Source organism: Xenopus tropicalis, chromosome 5 (genome assembly GCF_000004195.4).
Source record: "Xenopus tropicalis strain Nigerian chromosome 5, UCB_Xtro_10.0, whole genome shotgun sequence".
Taxonomy (NCBI): domain Eukaryota; kingdom Metazoa; phylum Chordata; class Amphibia; order Anura; family Pipidae; genus Xenopus; species Xenopus tropicalis.
The window spans coordinates 9,801,441-9,817,618 of record NC_030681.2 but is presented as its reverse complement, the minus strand read 5'-3'; the positions used below and the strand labels follow the sequence as shown (position 1 = coordinate 9,817,618).

The 16,178-nt window shown below is 44.2% G+C and overlaps 1 long non-coding RNA gene across 1 annotated transcript in view; it reads right to left on the bottom strand.

The window, feature by feature from the left end:
• The window catches only part of LOC116410932, a 30,184-nt gene extending 15,209 nt beyond the window's left edge, over positions 1-14,975 (bottom strand). The window contains exons 1-2 of the long non-coding RNA XR_004222763.1: positions 14,877-14,975; positions 5,933-6,036 (exon numbers count right to left, since the gene is read on the bottom strand). This is a non-coding gene — a long non-coding RNA (uncharacterized LOC116410932). The remainder of the gene's footprint in view (positions 1-5,932; positions 6,037-14,876) is intronic.
• Positions 14,976-16,178: the final 1,203 nt, after the last annotated feature.

Sequence of the window (16,178 nt, the reverse complement as noted above, 5' to 3'; positions counted from 1 at the left end):
CTACAATTTTATCGTTATTGTTACTTTTTATTACTTATCTTTCTATTCAACCCCTCTCCTATTTATATATCAGTCTCTCATGCAAACCACTCTTTGGTTGCTAAGGTAATTTGGACCCTAGCAACCAGATAGCTGCTGAAATTCCAAACTGGAGAGCTAAAATAACTGAAAAACAGCTAAATAACTGAAAAAACCACACATAATAAAAAACGAAGACCAATTGCATTTCTGTAACATATGAAGATCCCATGTGAGATTGCTCTGTTCATTTAGTCATACAGAAGTGCAGGGGATTTTTCCCTAACGACTTATAGGAATTTCCCCAAAAACCGTCTGCTTTTTCATGTGAATAATTTGGGCTTTTTTTATGTAATGCAGGTTAAGCAAAGGCCAGTTGTGTATATTAAAGGCACCCAATCACTTTCTTTCAGCAAAAGGTACCTATAATAGAAAAATGGTTCATCATTTAACCATTAAATAAACCCAATAGGGCTGTTCTGCCCCCAATAAGGGGTAATTATATCTTAGTTGGGATCAAGTACAGGTACTGTTTTATTATTACAGAGAAAAGGGAATCATTTAACCATGAAATAAACCCAATAGGGCTGTTCTGCCCCCAATAAGAGGTAATTATATCTTAGTTGGGATCAAGTACAGGTACTGTTTTATTATTACAGAGAAAAGGGAATCATTTAACCATTAAATAACCCCAATAGGGCTTTTCTGCCCCAATAAGGGGTAATTATATCTTAGTTGGGATCAAGTACAGGTACTGTTTTATTATTACAGAGAAAAGGGAATCATTTAACCATGAAATAAACCCAATAGGGCTGTTCTGCCCCAATAATGGGTAATTATATCTTAGTTGGGATCAAGTACAGGTACTGTTTTATTATTACAGAGAAAAGGGAATCATTTAACCATTAAATAAACCCAATAGGACTGTTCTGCCCCAATAATGGGTAATTATATCTTAGTTGGGATCAAGTACAGGTACTGTTTTATTATTACAGAGAAAAGGGAATCATTTAACCATTAAATAAACCCAATAGGACTGTTCTGCCCCAATAATGGGTAATTATATCTTAGTTGGGATCAAGTACAGGTACTGTTTTATTATTACAGAGAAAAGGGAATCATTTAACCATTAAATAAACCCAATAGGGCTGTTCTGCCCCCAATAAGGGGTAATTATATCTTAGTTGGGATCAAGTACAGGTACTGTTTTATTATTACAGAGAAAAAGGAAATCAGTTTTAAAAATTAGAATTATTTGCTTATAATGGAGTCTATGGGAGATGGCCTTTCTGTAATTTGGGACTTTCTGGACAATGGGTTGCCGGATAAGGGATCCCCTACCTGTACAACATTGCTTAATCCAATTTTGACCAGGGGAGGAACGGTCAAGCAGAGGGAGCACGCATCAGGGGAGGAACGGTCAAGCAGAGGGAGCACGCATCAGGGGAGGAACGGTCGAGCAGAGGGAGCACGCATCAGGGGAGGAACGGTCGAGCAGAGGGAGCACGCATCAGGGGAGGAACGGTCAAGCAGAGGGAGCACGCATCAGGGGAGGAACGGTCAAGCAGAGGGAGCACGCATCAGGGGAGGAACGGTCGAGCAGAGGGAGCCCGCGTCAGGGGAGGAACGGTCAAGCAGAGAGAGCACGCATCAGGGGAGGAACGGTCGAGCAGAGGGAGCCCGCGTCAGGGGAGGAACGGTCAAGCAGAGGGAGCACGCATCAGGGGAGGAACGGTCGGGCAGAGCGAGCCCACGTCAGTGGAGGAACGGTCGTGCAGAAGGAGCCTGCATCAGCAGAGGAATGGTCGGGCAGAGGGAGCGACAGCAAGGGTCGGGTCTGGGCCCCCTGGCTGGGATCACCTGACTGCAACTGGGATGGGCAGAAGCTACAACGTGGAGCTGCCCACTTCTCCTGTATATACTATAGCAAAAAAAAAAGTCATTATATCCAGGTCATATGCCTTGAATTTACATTTTTGCATCCTGTGTTGTAACTGACTCTTGCCCCGGGGTACGTTAGGAGCTGCTTCCATTCAGGGCAGTCATTGTTTTATATCCCAGCCAAGACATATATTGAATTAGCAAACTTGGCTGCTGCCCTATTTCATGAAGTCATTCTAATCATTCAGGTCTGCAGTCTGTTTAATCTCCATGGCCGGGGCTCAATATTGAATGTAAGAGGTATCGCGCTACCGGCCTGATGATGAATGCAAACATTCTTGACAGGATCAAAGTACGGCCAGGAACGCCATTGTATGACTACCTGTTGACTTTCCTTTGCACTTTGGCAGAACATTAAGTTCTAAATAAAGAATGAACACATCAAATTGATTTTAGTCACAAGGTTAGAGAATAGGTAACGGCCCATGTTGTTCTGCCAAGTTTGCTTCCTTTCTCTTTCCTCCTGTAAATAATACATGGCACTTTATGGTGGTAATTGAATTAATATTCAGCGAAAGTCTAAGATAAAGTCAGTGGTGTTAGTGATATTATATTTCAAAGGAAGAGGGTATGTTTATTTTTCTTTGGTATTCTACATGGTAGTGTTAAGGTGAAGACACACTGAGCTATTTTGTAGCAGCTACTTTTTCACGGCTACTAAACGCCAGAAAATCCCCTGCCATAGACAATACCTCTTTATAGGTCCCTGGTAAGGCCTCACCTTGAGTATGCAGTGCAGTTTTGGGCTCCAGTCCTTAAGAAGGATATTAATGAGCTGGAGAGAGTGCAGAGACTGCAACTAAACTGGTAAAGGGGATGGAAGGGTTAAACTATGAGGTGAGACTGTCGAGGTTGGGGTTGTTTTCTCTGGAAAAGAGGTGCTTGCGAGGGGACATGATTACTCTGTACAAGTACATTAGAGGGGATTATAGGCAGTTGGGGGATGTTCTTTTTTCCCATAAAAACAATCAGCGCACCAGAGGTCACCCCTTTAGATTAGAGGAAAGGAGCTTCCATTTGAAGCAGCGTAGGGGGTTCCTCACGGTGAGGGCAGTGAGGTTGGGGAATGCCCTTCCTAGTGATGGGGTAATGGCAGATTCTGTTAATGCCTATAAGAGGGGCCTGGATGAGTTTTTGAACAAGCAGAATATCCAAGGCTATTGTGATACTAATATCTACAGTTAGTACTAGTGTTTGTATATATAGTTTATGTATGTGAGTGTATAGATTGGTTAGTATAGGTTGTGTGCTGGGTTTACTCGGATGGGTTGAACTTGATGGACAATGGTCTTTTTTCAACCCTATGTAACTATGTAACACTGAGAATTGCCTCTGCTAAACACACATAGAGACAATTATCAGTAAATGATGAGCATTGCCTGTTTTAGTAGCCACAACATGTTTACTATTAAATCAGCCCCTTCGGGACCAATATACATAAATGAGCATTTTTCCTGCACTATTACTGTCCGTTTCACAAGTGACTTTCCATTAGACCAGTAGAATATAACATTGGAAACTTTTGTTTTTTACAAGATACAATTTTTGTTTGTTAAAAATATACTCTGCACCGGACCTTTTACCCCTTATTGGGGGCAGAACAGCCCTATTGGGTTTATTTAATGGTTAAATGATTCCCTTTTCTCTGTAATAATAAAACAGTACCTGTACTTGATCCCAACTAAGATATAATTACCCCTTATTGGGGCAGAACAGCCCTATTGGGTTTATTTAATGGTTAAATGATTCCCTTTTCTCTGTAATAATAAAACAGTACCTGTACTTGATCCCAACTAAGATATAATTACCCCTTATTGGGGCAGAACAGCCCTATTGGGTTTATTTCATGGTTAAATGATTCCCTTTTCTCTGTAATAATAAAACAGTACCTGTACTTGATCCCAACTAAGATATAATTACCCCTTATTGGGGCAGAACAGCCCTATTGGGTTTATTTCATGGTTAAATGATTCCCTTTTCTCTGTAATAATAAAACAGTACCTGTACTTGATCCCAACTAAGATATAATTACCCCTTATTGGGGCAGAACAGCCCTATTGGGTTTATTTCATGGTTAAATGATTCCCTTTTCTCTGTAATAATAAAACAGTACCTGTACTTGATCCCAACTAAGATATAATTACCCCTTATTGGGGGCAGAACAGCCCTATTGGGTTTATTTCATGGTTAAATGATTCCCTTTTCTCTGTAATAATAAAACAGTACCTGTACTTGATCCCAACTAAGATATAATTACCCCTTATTGGGGGCAGAACAGCCCTATTGGGTTTATTTAATGGTTAAATGATTCCCTTTTCTCTGTAATAATAAAACAGTACCTGTACTTGATCCCAACTAAGATATAATTACCCCTTATTGGGGCAGAACAGTCCTATTGGATCCCAAATTAGATATAATTAATCTGTATTGGAGGAAAAACAATCCTATTTGGTTTAATTACTGCTTAAATAATTTTTTTGTAAACTTGAGGTAGGAGATCTGAATTACAGAAAGACCCCTTATCCGGAAAACTCCAGGTCCCGAGCATTCTGGATAACGGGTCCCATACCTGTATTTTTTGTTTTTCTCAGCCCAAAGGGTTATTCAATTTGCATTAGATATTATGTGGGCTTTCTGGCTGTATGCCCACCATGAGAATCTATAAGGCTGATATTTGTCATAAAGGCTTTTCATTCAGAAACAACTGTGGTTTTTGTCTGTTTCCATTCATAGGTTTTGACTCACGGTTACGATATTAGTTTAGTCTTGAATCTAAGATGCCATACTCATATACTCCCCACAGAGCAGACAAAAATACCATCAGTGAGATATGATTAATGCAACAGACTTTTTATAAAAACTCAGGGCAACTCAGTTTGCTATAGATTTAATATGCTGTAGTTGCTCAGTTCGGTGTGATTCTTTAAGGGTGAAGACACACGGAGCTACTTAGTAGCAGCTACTTGTTGTGGCTACAGAAATAGACAATGCTGATCATTTACTGATAATTGCTGTACGTGTGTTTTAGCAGAGGCAATTCTCAGTATTGTCTATGGCAGGGGATTTTCTGGTGCTTAGTAGCCGTGACAAGTAGCTGCTACTAGTAGCTCTGTGTGTCTTCACCCTTAACCTTATATTTGTGCTCGGAGTTGCTGCTTCCGTCCCTCCTCCTATTATATGAATTGAGCACTAGTGCGTCAAAGGTGGCGGTGGCTCCGCCTGTAGAATCACCTGGGCTAAGGGGGCCCAGCCTGAAGGCCAGTTAGGGGGGGATTTGGGGTGAGTACTTATTTGTGCCCTGGGTACCCCTGGAACTATAGTGGGGTGACTGTTACCCCAATGTTTCTATATATCTGTAACCTTGTTATGGGCTAAGGGGGCCCAGCCTGAAGGCCAGTTAGGGGGGGATTTGGGGCGAGTGCTTATTTGTGCCCTGGGTACCCCTGGAACTATAGCAGGGTGACTGTTACCCCAATGTTTCTATATATCTGTAACCTTGTTATGGGCTAAGGGGGCCCAGCCTGAAGGCCAGTTAAGGGGAGATTTGGGGTGAGTGCTTATTTGTGCCCTGGGTACCCCTGGAACTATAGCAGGGTGACTGTTACCCCAATGTTTCTATATATCTGTAACCTTGTTATGGGCTAAGCGGGCCCAGCCTGAAGGCCAGTTAGGGGGGGATTTGGGGTGAGTGCTTATTTGTGCCCTGGGTACCCCTGGAACTATAGCAGGGTGACTGTTACCCCATTGTTTCACACATTCATAGACAGTGTATAAAGGAATATAATATGGCTAATAAAAAATGTGATAAATGTTCCCATGAAATGTGGTTCTGCTCCCACCTAGGGTTACCAGCTCTGGTTAATATTTCAGTACCAGCAGGTGGATGTTCCTCGGAGTTAATGAAAGCCCCATACAGTAGGGTCAAAATGCTGACAGCTGCTTAACTAGTTAAATAAACCTTAGCATACTCTACCCAGTAAGTGCATTTCCCGCTCTTCCTCCTAACGTGATGACTGGAAGGAATCTGACCCTCGATGTATCTTCTGTCATTTTAGCTCTGTGACTCTTCTATCGGAGCTGAGATTAAGGGAAAAGTTGGTCAGAGGAAGAGCATTTTGCTGCGTATTGGTGTGTAGGGCACCAACATAGACTGAAGCTCAGTCATCTTTGATATTCCATCTGCTATGTAAGTGTATTTAATTGTCATAGGGCTCAGTGCCTGTGATTACCCATTATCAATATATACAGGACAATAAGCCATTCTGTGCATTAAGCTGGGCAACTACGTCACAGACACTCCCGGTCTGGCCTACACTCACTCACCCCCGGTCTGGCCTACACTCACCCCCGGTCTGGCCTACACTCACTCACCTCCGGTCTGGCCTACACTCACTCACCCCCGGTCTGGCCTACACTCACCCCCGGTCTGGCCTACACTCACTCACCTCCGGTCTGGCCTACACTCACTCACCCCCGGTCTGGCCTACACTCACCCCCGGTCTGGCCTACACTCACTCATCCCCGGTCTGGCCTACACTCACTCACCCCTGGTCTGGCCTACACTCACTCATCCCCGGTCTGGCCTACACTCACTCACCCCCGGTCTGGCCTACACTCACTCACCCCCGGTCTGGCCAGTCCTACACTCACTCACCCCCGGTCTGGCCTGGCCTACACTCACTCACCCCCGGTATGGCCAGTCCTACACTCACTCACCCCCGGTCTGGCCAGTCCTACACTCACTCACCCCCGGTCTGGCCAGTCCTACACTCACTCACCCCCGGTCTGGCCTGTCCTACACTCACTCACCCCCGGTCTGGCCAGTCCTACACTCACTCACCCCCGGTCTGGCCTGTCCTACACTCACTCACCCCCGGTCTGGCCTGTCCTACACTCACTCACCCCCGGTCTGGCCAGTCCTACACTCACTCACCCCCGGTCTGGCCAGTCCTACACTCACTTTTATCTGATTCATTAAAAATTCTACTGCTTCATTATACATTAAACAAAGGGACTGAGTTTTACCTGCAACTTACTTGCTTTTAAGGTTAAACCCCCAAAATGGCTGCCCTTTTATTGGCTCCACTGGGATCTCCTACTGACACACACAGCACTGATGAATAGATACAGGAGATTCAGAGTGTCCAATCCCTAATGCCCCAGCTGTCTGTAGGAAGGAAAAATCCAGCTGAGCAGCATGCCACCCTAGGCCCGGGTCTTTGTGGCCTTCCTCTATCTCAGGGCCTGGGCAGGCTCAGGGAAGCAAAACTGACTTGCCTACAGCAAAAACCCTAACCTACTCATGCTAAGCCGGCCCAAACCTTCCCTAGTAAGTAACTACTAATGTACATCATTCCCGAGAGTGAGTAGGAAGCCTGTACTTACTGCCTGCTATAGGGAAGGTAACTTTGCCCCATGCCAATGTTTGCACCTACCCCTTAGTAAATACGCCTTGTAGTGTGACTATTCAGTTGGGCGGCAGTTGCAGAGATATTCGCATCTTGCTTTTGTGAGCGCATCTGTTCTTGTCAGGGTGGGTCGCTACATTCAGCCGTTGCCAAGTCTCCCATTTACAAGCCAGTAAATGGCCTGAATGCGCAAGTAAATAGAGAATGGGCCTCGCAATCACACACTTCATCAGATTCCAACCCGTGTGAGTTGTGACTCATGGAGCAGGTGTTGGGAAGTCCGGCAGCCGGGGGGATAGGGGCCGCTCCCTGACGTTTATTCCTCGCTCAAACCCTTCCTTTCCAGAGAGCCGGGCTAATCTGTAATTATTCATGGGCCCCTGAAGGAGCTCTCGTGAAAATCATGGCTAATAAATGGCGTTTATAAGCCGCCATTAATCCGTGCAGCTAATTTGCTGGGGAGGAGGGATCAGGGTCATTAATTACACTGAACATTTTACATAGAAACTTGCATTGGGCAGGAAGAAAAGAACCAACCAACCCACCTAGCCCATTTGTTTAATAAAGCAGTATATTCAGTATTCATTTGTTTGCTTTGCAAGCATACAGCATAGGGACACGGTGGCCCAGTGATAAGTACTACTGCCTTGCAGTCCTGAGTTCGATTCTGGCCTGGGCACTGTTTGCAAGAGGTTTGTGGGTTTTCTCTAGGGTTTCTACCTTTTGGGGATAATCTTACTGGCCTGGGGAGGTTAATTTTGTTGGTTAAGTCATAGGGGCTAAGCAGTGATGTTATAGGGTGGGAATGGCCACTTGGGGTGGGTAAAGGGGCTGTATGTGATAGGAGGTGGGCTGGAGTGCTAAAAAGGATGGAGACATTAGCAGAACAGATATGAGGGAAAGAAGGGGAATTATATATTTGTAATACTAGCCCCCCCCCCCCCCCCCCACTCTAGATGATGATTACCAGTTAGGCCAGTAAAATACCAGTGGCAACCAGGGGTGGGCCAAGCCACCACACCCACCCAATGCGATGGATCATTGCCCCCGCTACTAATGACAAGCGGCTGGGGCAATGACAAAGGAGGAGGACTAGGGGTAGGCAGGAGAGGCCCCCTAATCGTTGCACCCTAGGCAGCTGCCTCTTCTGCCTACCCCTAGTTCCGGCCATGGTGGCAACCCTTATTTGCCTGCTTCTTCCAAGTCTTTGCGGTTTTAAAATGGGGGTCACTGACCCCGGCAGCCAAAAAACTATTGCTCTGTGAGGCTACGGTTGTTACTTTTTGCAGCTTTGTTTTCTATTCAGGCCCTCTCATATTCATATAACGATCTATCATTCAAACCACTCCCCGGTTACTAAGGTAACTTGGACCCTAGCAACCAAATAGCTGCTGAAACTCCAAAGTAGAGAGCTCCTGACCAGAAAAAAAATAACTAAAAAACTACAAATAACATAAAATGAAGACCAATTGCAAATATCACCCTCTACATCCTACTAAAAGAACAAAGTTTGAGAAATCTCTCCTCCCCTTCCCAAACATTCTACCAATACCATTAAAGCAATAATAGTTTTTGATTTGTGAGTGGAAAGTCAGTGGTTTCTACCAGTGCTCTATACAAAAAGTTTTCTGTTTAATTTCATGTTAATTCACTTTATTTGACAGAGGTTATTCCCGTTTCCCTGGCACAAAGTGTATCTTTTTATTTTCTACTCTTAGAATCTCGCTCTGTCTCAGATGGTTTAAGCCAGAGAGGGAAACGAGAGAAAATCGTTGCTTGATCCAATCGCCTACGGACAAAGCAAAGGCCCAGAGAAGACTCCGATGATCCCACTTAAACCCTCTCGGTTTGAAGCTGCCGAGTTCACACGAGTCTGTAGATTTTCACTTGGAAAACATAATAAATTGAAAGAGAAAACAGATGAAGGAGCTCATTAAGGTTCCTGGGAGGTGGGCAGGGTGTTCTCTTATGGATCTTTTCTACTTTATTTCTTTTTAAGTGAGATTAGGGCTATGGAATGAGTGTCTGGGTTATAAAGTATTGGTGTTAGTAATAATACTGCACTCACACATAAAAGCCAGAGTGCTGCCCCATTGGCCAATTGTGTAGGCTCCATGTTACGGAATCTCAGACAATGTTCCAATGTTCAGTGGCCCCATACATGGATAGGAGAATACCTATGTGGACATCATTTTAGGCTATGAGCAAACTTAGGGGGCTGTTCCTGCTGAATTGTGCTTAGTACAGGGGAATCCCTATGCTGCCATAGTTTTATGGTATCTCTCTGTACAGGCTATGAGCAAACTTAGGGGGCTGTTCCTGCTGAATTGTGCTTAGTACAGGGGAATCCCTATGTGCCATAGTTTTATGGTATCTCTCTGTACAGGCTATGAGCAAACTTAGGGGGCTGTTCCTGCTGAATTGTGCTTAGTACAGGGGAATCCCTATGCTGTCCAGGGGCGGGCCAAGCCGACCGGGCGCCCTAGGCAACCCGGTCGGCCAACTCCGCCCACCTCCCCGTGCGATTAGATCAGTCATTGCCTCCACCGCTAATGACAAGCAATGACAAAGTAGCACTAGGGATAGGCAGGAGAGGTACCTGTCTGGTGCCCCCCAATCGTTGCTCCCTAGGCAGCTGCCTCTTCTGCCTACCCCTAGTTCCGGCCCTGATGCTGCCATAGTTTTATGGTATCTCTCTGTACAGGCTATGGGCAAACTTAGGGGGCTGTTCCTGCTGAATTGTGCTTAGTACAGGGGAATCCCTATGCTGCCAGGTTTTATGGTATCTCTCTGTACAGGCTATGAGCAAACTTAGGGGACTGTTCCTGCTGAATTGTGCTTAGTACAGGGGAATCCCTATGCTGCCATAGTTTTATGGTATCTCTCTGTACAGGCTATGAGCAAACTTAGGGGACTGTTCCTGCTCAATTGTGCTTAGTACAGGGGAATCCCTATGCTGCCATAGTTTTATGGTATCTCTCTGTACAGGCTATGAGCAAACTTAGGGGACTGTTCCTGCTGAATTGTGCTTAGTACAGGGGAATCCCTATGTGCCATAGTTTTATGGTATCTCTCTGTACAGACTATGAGCAAACTTAGGGGGCTGTTCCTGCTGAATTGTGCTTAGTACAGGGGAATCCCTATGCTGCCATAGTTTTATGGTATCTCTCTGTACAGGCTATGAGCAAACTTAGGGGACTGTTCCTGCTGAATTGTGCTTAGTACAGGGGAATCCCTATGTGCCATAGTTTTATGGTATCTCTCTGTACAGGCTATGAGCAAACTTAGGGGGCTGTTCCTGCTGAATTGTGCTTAGTACAGGGGAATCCCTATGTGCCATAGTTTTATGGTATCTCTCTGTATGGGGGCTGTTATGAAATAAGAAAGAGAACATAAGTGACATAAGTTATCATTTGCAATGCATCACACAGTTGGGGCACAAGATCCTGTAATAATGAAATAAAGAGCATTTGGTTCATTTATTAAAACTTCCTCCATTTTTAGTTACAGAAAACGATTCCCAAAGGGGCCACACATATAATATCAACTGTATCAGTGATTCCGACATCTTAGCAAACCATAGAATTGCTGGCCAGGGGTGGTGTATAATGTGAGCCTTTATGTTTATTAGCCCACGTATAAGCCACGCCGGCAGCAGTGTTTTATGGCATTGGAACCGATTCATTTTGTTTCCTTACAAACACTTTCCTTCCGCCCATCGGGGGTCCCATACACTAAATCCCATTCCCTTCCCCTTAATGTACGACTTATTCAGCCGAGCAGCTGGCTACGAATTAGTGACTCACTGAAAGTACCTGTTACACCGAGGGGCTTAAGGGCACCGGGGTTTTAATGGGTTTGATATTCAGGATAAAAACATGGCCGCTTTGTTAGCGTGTCGGTTGCGTCTCGCGTTGGTGACATTTAATGCAGCATTTCTTTAGATAAATGCGGCTTCACGCGGCGCGAGTGAAACGAAAACATAGAAAAACATATAAAAGTTTGCAAAAAGCGTGAAAAATAAAAATGCTGTTCTGCTGGTCTAAGGGTGGGACTTCAATTTGAATAAAAAGAAAAAACAAACGACTGTATATAACATTGACGACATACATAGGGGGTTATGTAATATAAATAGGGATGCACCGAACCCACCCCGACGGATTCTGCCAAATCCCGAATCCTTCAAAATCCCAATCCTTCAAAAAAAGCTGGATTCGCCCCGAATCCCGAACCGAATCCGGGATTCGGTGAATCCCTAAATACACTAAATTCACCCTGGAGCAGTAACCCATAGCAACCAATCAGCAGGTAGCATTTACTGCTCACCTGTATTAAAGGAAACATCTTTTCGGTTGCTATTGGTTACTGCTACTGGGCAAACTGAGTATCTTTTAGTACATATGGGGGTTCAAGGGGCTCCTCTCTTGGATGGTGTAATAAAAGTTGCACCAGGTGTTTGCTTTCCAATAGGTGACCATTTAAATGCTTCTCACTGGTTGGTTGCTATGGGTTACTAGACCTGGTGCAAAGTGGGCTCAAGCTGCCCTTGTTTTCTGCACACTTGGACCCTGCCCTGTTGTGGTTTCACAATTCATATTTTTAGATCATTGCTCCACCCATTTTACATCATCCTGCTGCCCCCTTTTGTGCCCGCCCCCATAGGCCGGTAAAAACTCTCTAGAAAGGTGGCAACCCTACTAATTGCATGAATGTCTAGTCATTAATTAAAAGATCTGAATTGAAAACTGAACACAAATTTTTTGTGGTTTTTATACTTTTCCACAAATCTTTGTGGACTTTCAAATGGAAAAAAACCCATAAAACCTCTAAAAGCAAATGAAAGAGTGTTACAGTTCACGTAGGACAACTCCCATTGGCTTCTACATGACTTTTTGGGTTTATTTCATGGTTAAATGATTCCCTTTTCTCTGTAATAATAAAACAGTACCTGTACTTGATCCCAACTAAGATATAATTACCCCTTATTGGGGCAGAACAGCCCTATTGGGTTTATTTAATGGTTAAATGATTCTCTTTTCTCTGTAATAATAAAACAGTACCTGTACTTGATCCCAACTAAGATATAATTACCCCTTATTGGGGCAGAACAGCCCTATTGGGTTTATTTAATGGTTAAATGATTCTCTTTTCTCTGTAATAATAAAACAGTACCTGTACTTGATCCCAACTAAGATATAATTACCCCTTATTGGGGCAGAACAGCCCTATTGGGTTTATTTCATGGTTAAATGATTCCCTTTTCTCTGTAATAATAAAACAGTACCTGTACTTGATCCCAACTAAGATATAATTACCCCTTATTGGGGGCAGAACAGCCCTATTGGGTTTATTTAATGGTTAAATGATTCCCTTTTCTCTGTAATAATAAAACAGTACCTGTACTTGATCCCAACTAAGATATAATTACCCCTTATTGGGGCAGAACAGCCCTATTGGGTTTATTTAATGGTTAAATGATTCCTTTTTCTCTGTAATAATAAAACAGTACCTGTACTTGATCCCAACTAAGATATAATTACCCCTTATTGGAGGCAAAACAGCCCTATTGGGTTTAAATGATTTTTTAGTAGACAAGGTATGGAGATCCAAATTAAGGAAAGATCCCTTATATGGAAATCCCCAGGTCCCGAGCATTCTGTATAACAGGTCCCATACCTGTACAAGTATTAGTACATCTGCCCCAAGCTCAGGAAAGAAGTTTCTTTTGGAATAAATAAATATAAATGATTTTCCCCCAAAATATCTGCCGTTTCCTTTCCTTTCATTTTGTTTATTATGTCTTCAAAAATGTCTAATGAAACGGAGGGAAGGAAACAGACGCGCTGGCATCCGCTTATCTCAGCACGAGCCGCTCACAACTCTCAATTCCGACTGATCCCGTACAACAAGGCTAACGAGCTGCTAATTACTGATAGGCAAAGCTGAAATGAAGTTTAATTACACTTCAGTCTGTGAATTGAATTTATGCATTTGGGCACAAGATGGAGGGGGGGGGCAGGTTATTTGCAAATTCCGGCATAAGGGAAGATTTAAAGGGCAACTGTGCCTTCCAAAATGATTTACTGCTTACTGGGGTCAGTACTCAAGTCTGACAGCACCATTATGGCTGATGAATATTCCTATTTTTCTGTTACAGTTTTCAAGTAGAGTGTAAGCTCTTTTGGGCAGGGCTCTCTTCACCTCCTGTATCGGTTATTGATTGCTTTATATGTTACTCCTTGTAGATTGTAAGCTCTTTTGGGCAGGGCTCCCTTCCCCTCTTGTATCGGTTACTGATTGCTTTATATGTTACTCCTTGTAGATTGTAAGCTCTTTTAGGCAGGGCTCCCTTCACCTCCTGTATCGGTTATTGGTTGCTTTATATGTTACTCCTTGTAGATTGTAAGCTCTTTTGGGCAGGGCTCCCTTCCCCTCTTGTATCGGTTATTGGTTGCTTTATATGTTACTCCTTGTAGATTGTAAGCTCTTTTAGGCAGGGCTCCCTTCACCTCCTGTATCGGTTATTGGTTGCTTTATATGTTACTCTGTATGTCCAATGTATGTAACCCACTTATTGTACAGCGCTGCGGGATATGTTGGCGCTTTATAAATAAATGTTAATAATAATAATAAGAGGTTTATAGAAGAAAGGGGCAGGGCTATGGACAGGTAAGAATGAGTTAATTTGCACTGGGCGTGGCCTGGACAGAACAGGGACTGGGGCCTCTTGGAAGGTCATTTTTACACTTTGGGAAAATGTTTATATAATTTACTCTATATTGCAAAAGCTATTGCCCCATAAGTGGGTAAAAGCAAATATAGGGGAATAATAATTGGTTATTGGTTGGGATTAAGTTTAACCATAAAGGATTCAACTGAAACTACTTCCTGCAGAATTGCTGGGCAGTCGCAAAGACAGAAAGTGAACATTAGTGACATAAGAGACGGCGGAGACAGTGGAGATTCAATCCCGAGTCCCCCTGAGGCAGTTCGTGCGATGCCTGGGGTGGATTGGGGGCAGATCGAGGGGGGGTTAGAGGCTTATCTTGAGGGTATAACAACTACATAGCCGGTTAATGTGTAATACTGGCCCTGGCAGGTGTTTTACAAGCTGGGCCAGTAAAATATCACCTGGGTGGCAACACTAGGTGCAACTTTTAGGGGTATATTTATCATGCTGTGTAAAAAGTGGAGTGAAGGATTAACAGTGACGTTGCCCAGGGCAACCAATCAGCAATTAGATCTCAACAGTTAGAAAACCAAAGCGAAACATCTGATTGGCTGCTATGAGAAACAGCACCGGTGATGGTTTGCTCCATTTTTTACACAGCATGATCAATAAACCCCTAAATTAGTGTCACTACTAACCCTGCACTGCCCCTGACTTCATTATCGGTACAACAATCGCACTTTGCAGAGCCATGATATACGTATGGTTATGTTTAACTACAACTCTCAATTCTGAGAGTAACAGCTTAGGGATCAGCTGCAGAAAGTAACAAATATTACCTCCACATTACAGTGCAGAGTAGTAGTAGAATCTCATACCAAACAGAGCAGGAAGCAGGTTGCAATGCAGACAGGTTGGGACTAACAGGTTAGACTGGCAACAAAGCAGAGTAGAAAAAGGAGCTTCTTTCTACACCAGTCCCATTGCATGTTGGGTAATGTAGTTTTACATTAACCTGGGCTGCAGGCTATTTGTTAAATACAAACTACATTACCCAACATGCACCGGGAGCAGCATGCCAGGTACACTAGGTAAAAAAAAGTTGGCTACTTTTTAAGGTACAAACCAGCTCCAAAAAGTAGCCAAAATCCGGACTCCTACTTTGGAAACCCGCCTGAGTTTAAAATTAGTAGCCTAATTTGGCGGGAAACCCCCCAACCTGGTAACCCTGCTATTAAAATGTCACACTGACATCACACCGATCTAGTGTCATGTGACATGTCTGTCAGAAGTGTTAATAAAGTTGAGACTTCTTGAAGAATGAGGAGAAGCATTGTGTTTGTGTGCAGTTTCTCCTCTGTGTAAAAGGAAAGCTCACATGATACTGAGCTAATATAACATACTTATCCTCTCTCTTAACCAAAATGGCAACAAACCCACACAGGGCAGTTTGCCCCAGGCCCCTCAGCCACTAAGGGCTGCCCTGCGACCACTCAGGTCTGAAAACTCATCGACTGAAAAATTTTGACAGGAATATCTGGTTTATTTTGATTTTCATTCAAACAATGTGACATTAACTATTTATTGGGCTGTGGGGGCTGTTTGTGCCTCTGGGTACTGGGAATGCCAGGGGGGCTGTAAGGTGCCACAGACAGTCACTATTTATTGGGCTGGGGGGGCTGTTTGTGTCTCTGGGTACTGGGAATGCCAGGGGGGCTGTAAGGTGCCACAGACAGTCACTATTGGGCTGGGGGGAGCTGTTTGTGCCTCTGGGTACTGGGAATGCCAGGGGGGCTGTAAGGTGCCACAGACAGTCACTATTTATTGGGCTGGGGGGGGGCTGTTTGTGCCTCTGGGTACTGGGAATGCCAGGGGGGCTGTAAGGTGCCACAGACAGTCACTATTTATTGGGCTGGGGGGGGGCTGTTTGTGCCTCTGGGTACTGGGAATGCCAGGGGGGCTGTAAGGTGCCACAGACAGTCACTATTTATTGGGCTGGGGGGGGGCTGTTTGTGCCTCTGGGTACTGGGAATGCCAGGGGGGCTGTAAGGTGCCACAGACAGTCACTATTTATTGGGCTGGGGGGGGCTATTTGTGCCTCTGGGTACTGGGAATGCCAGGGGGGCTGTAAAGTGCCACAG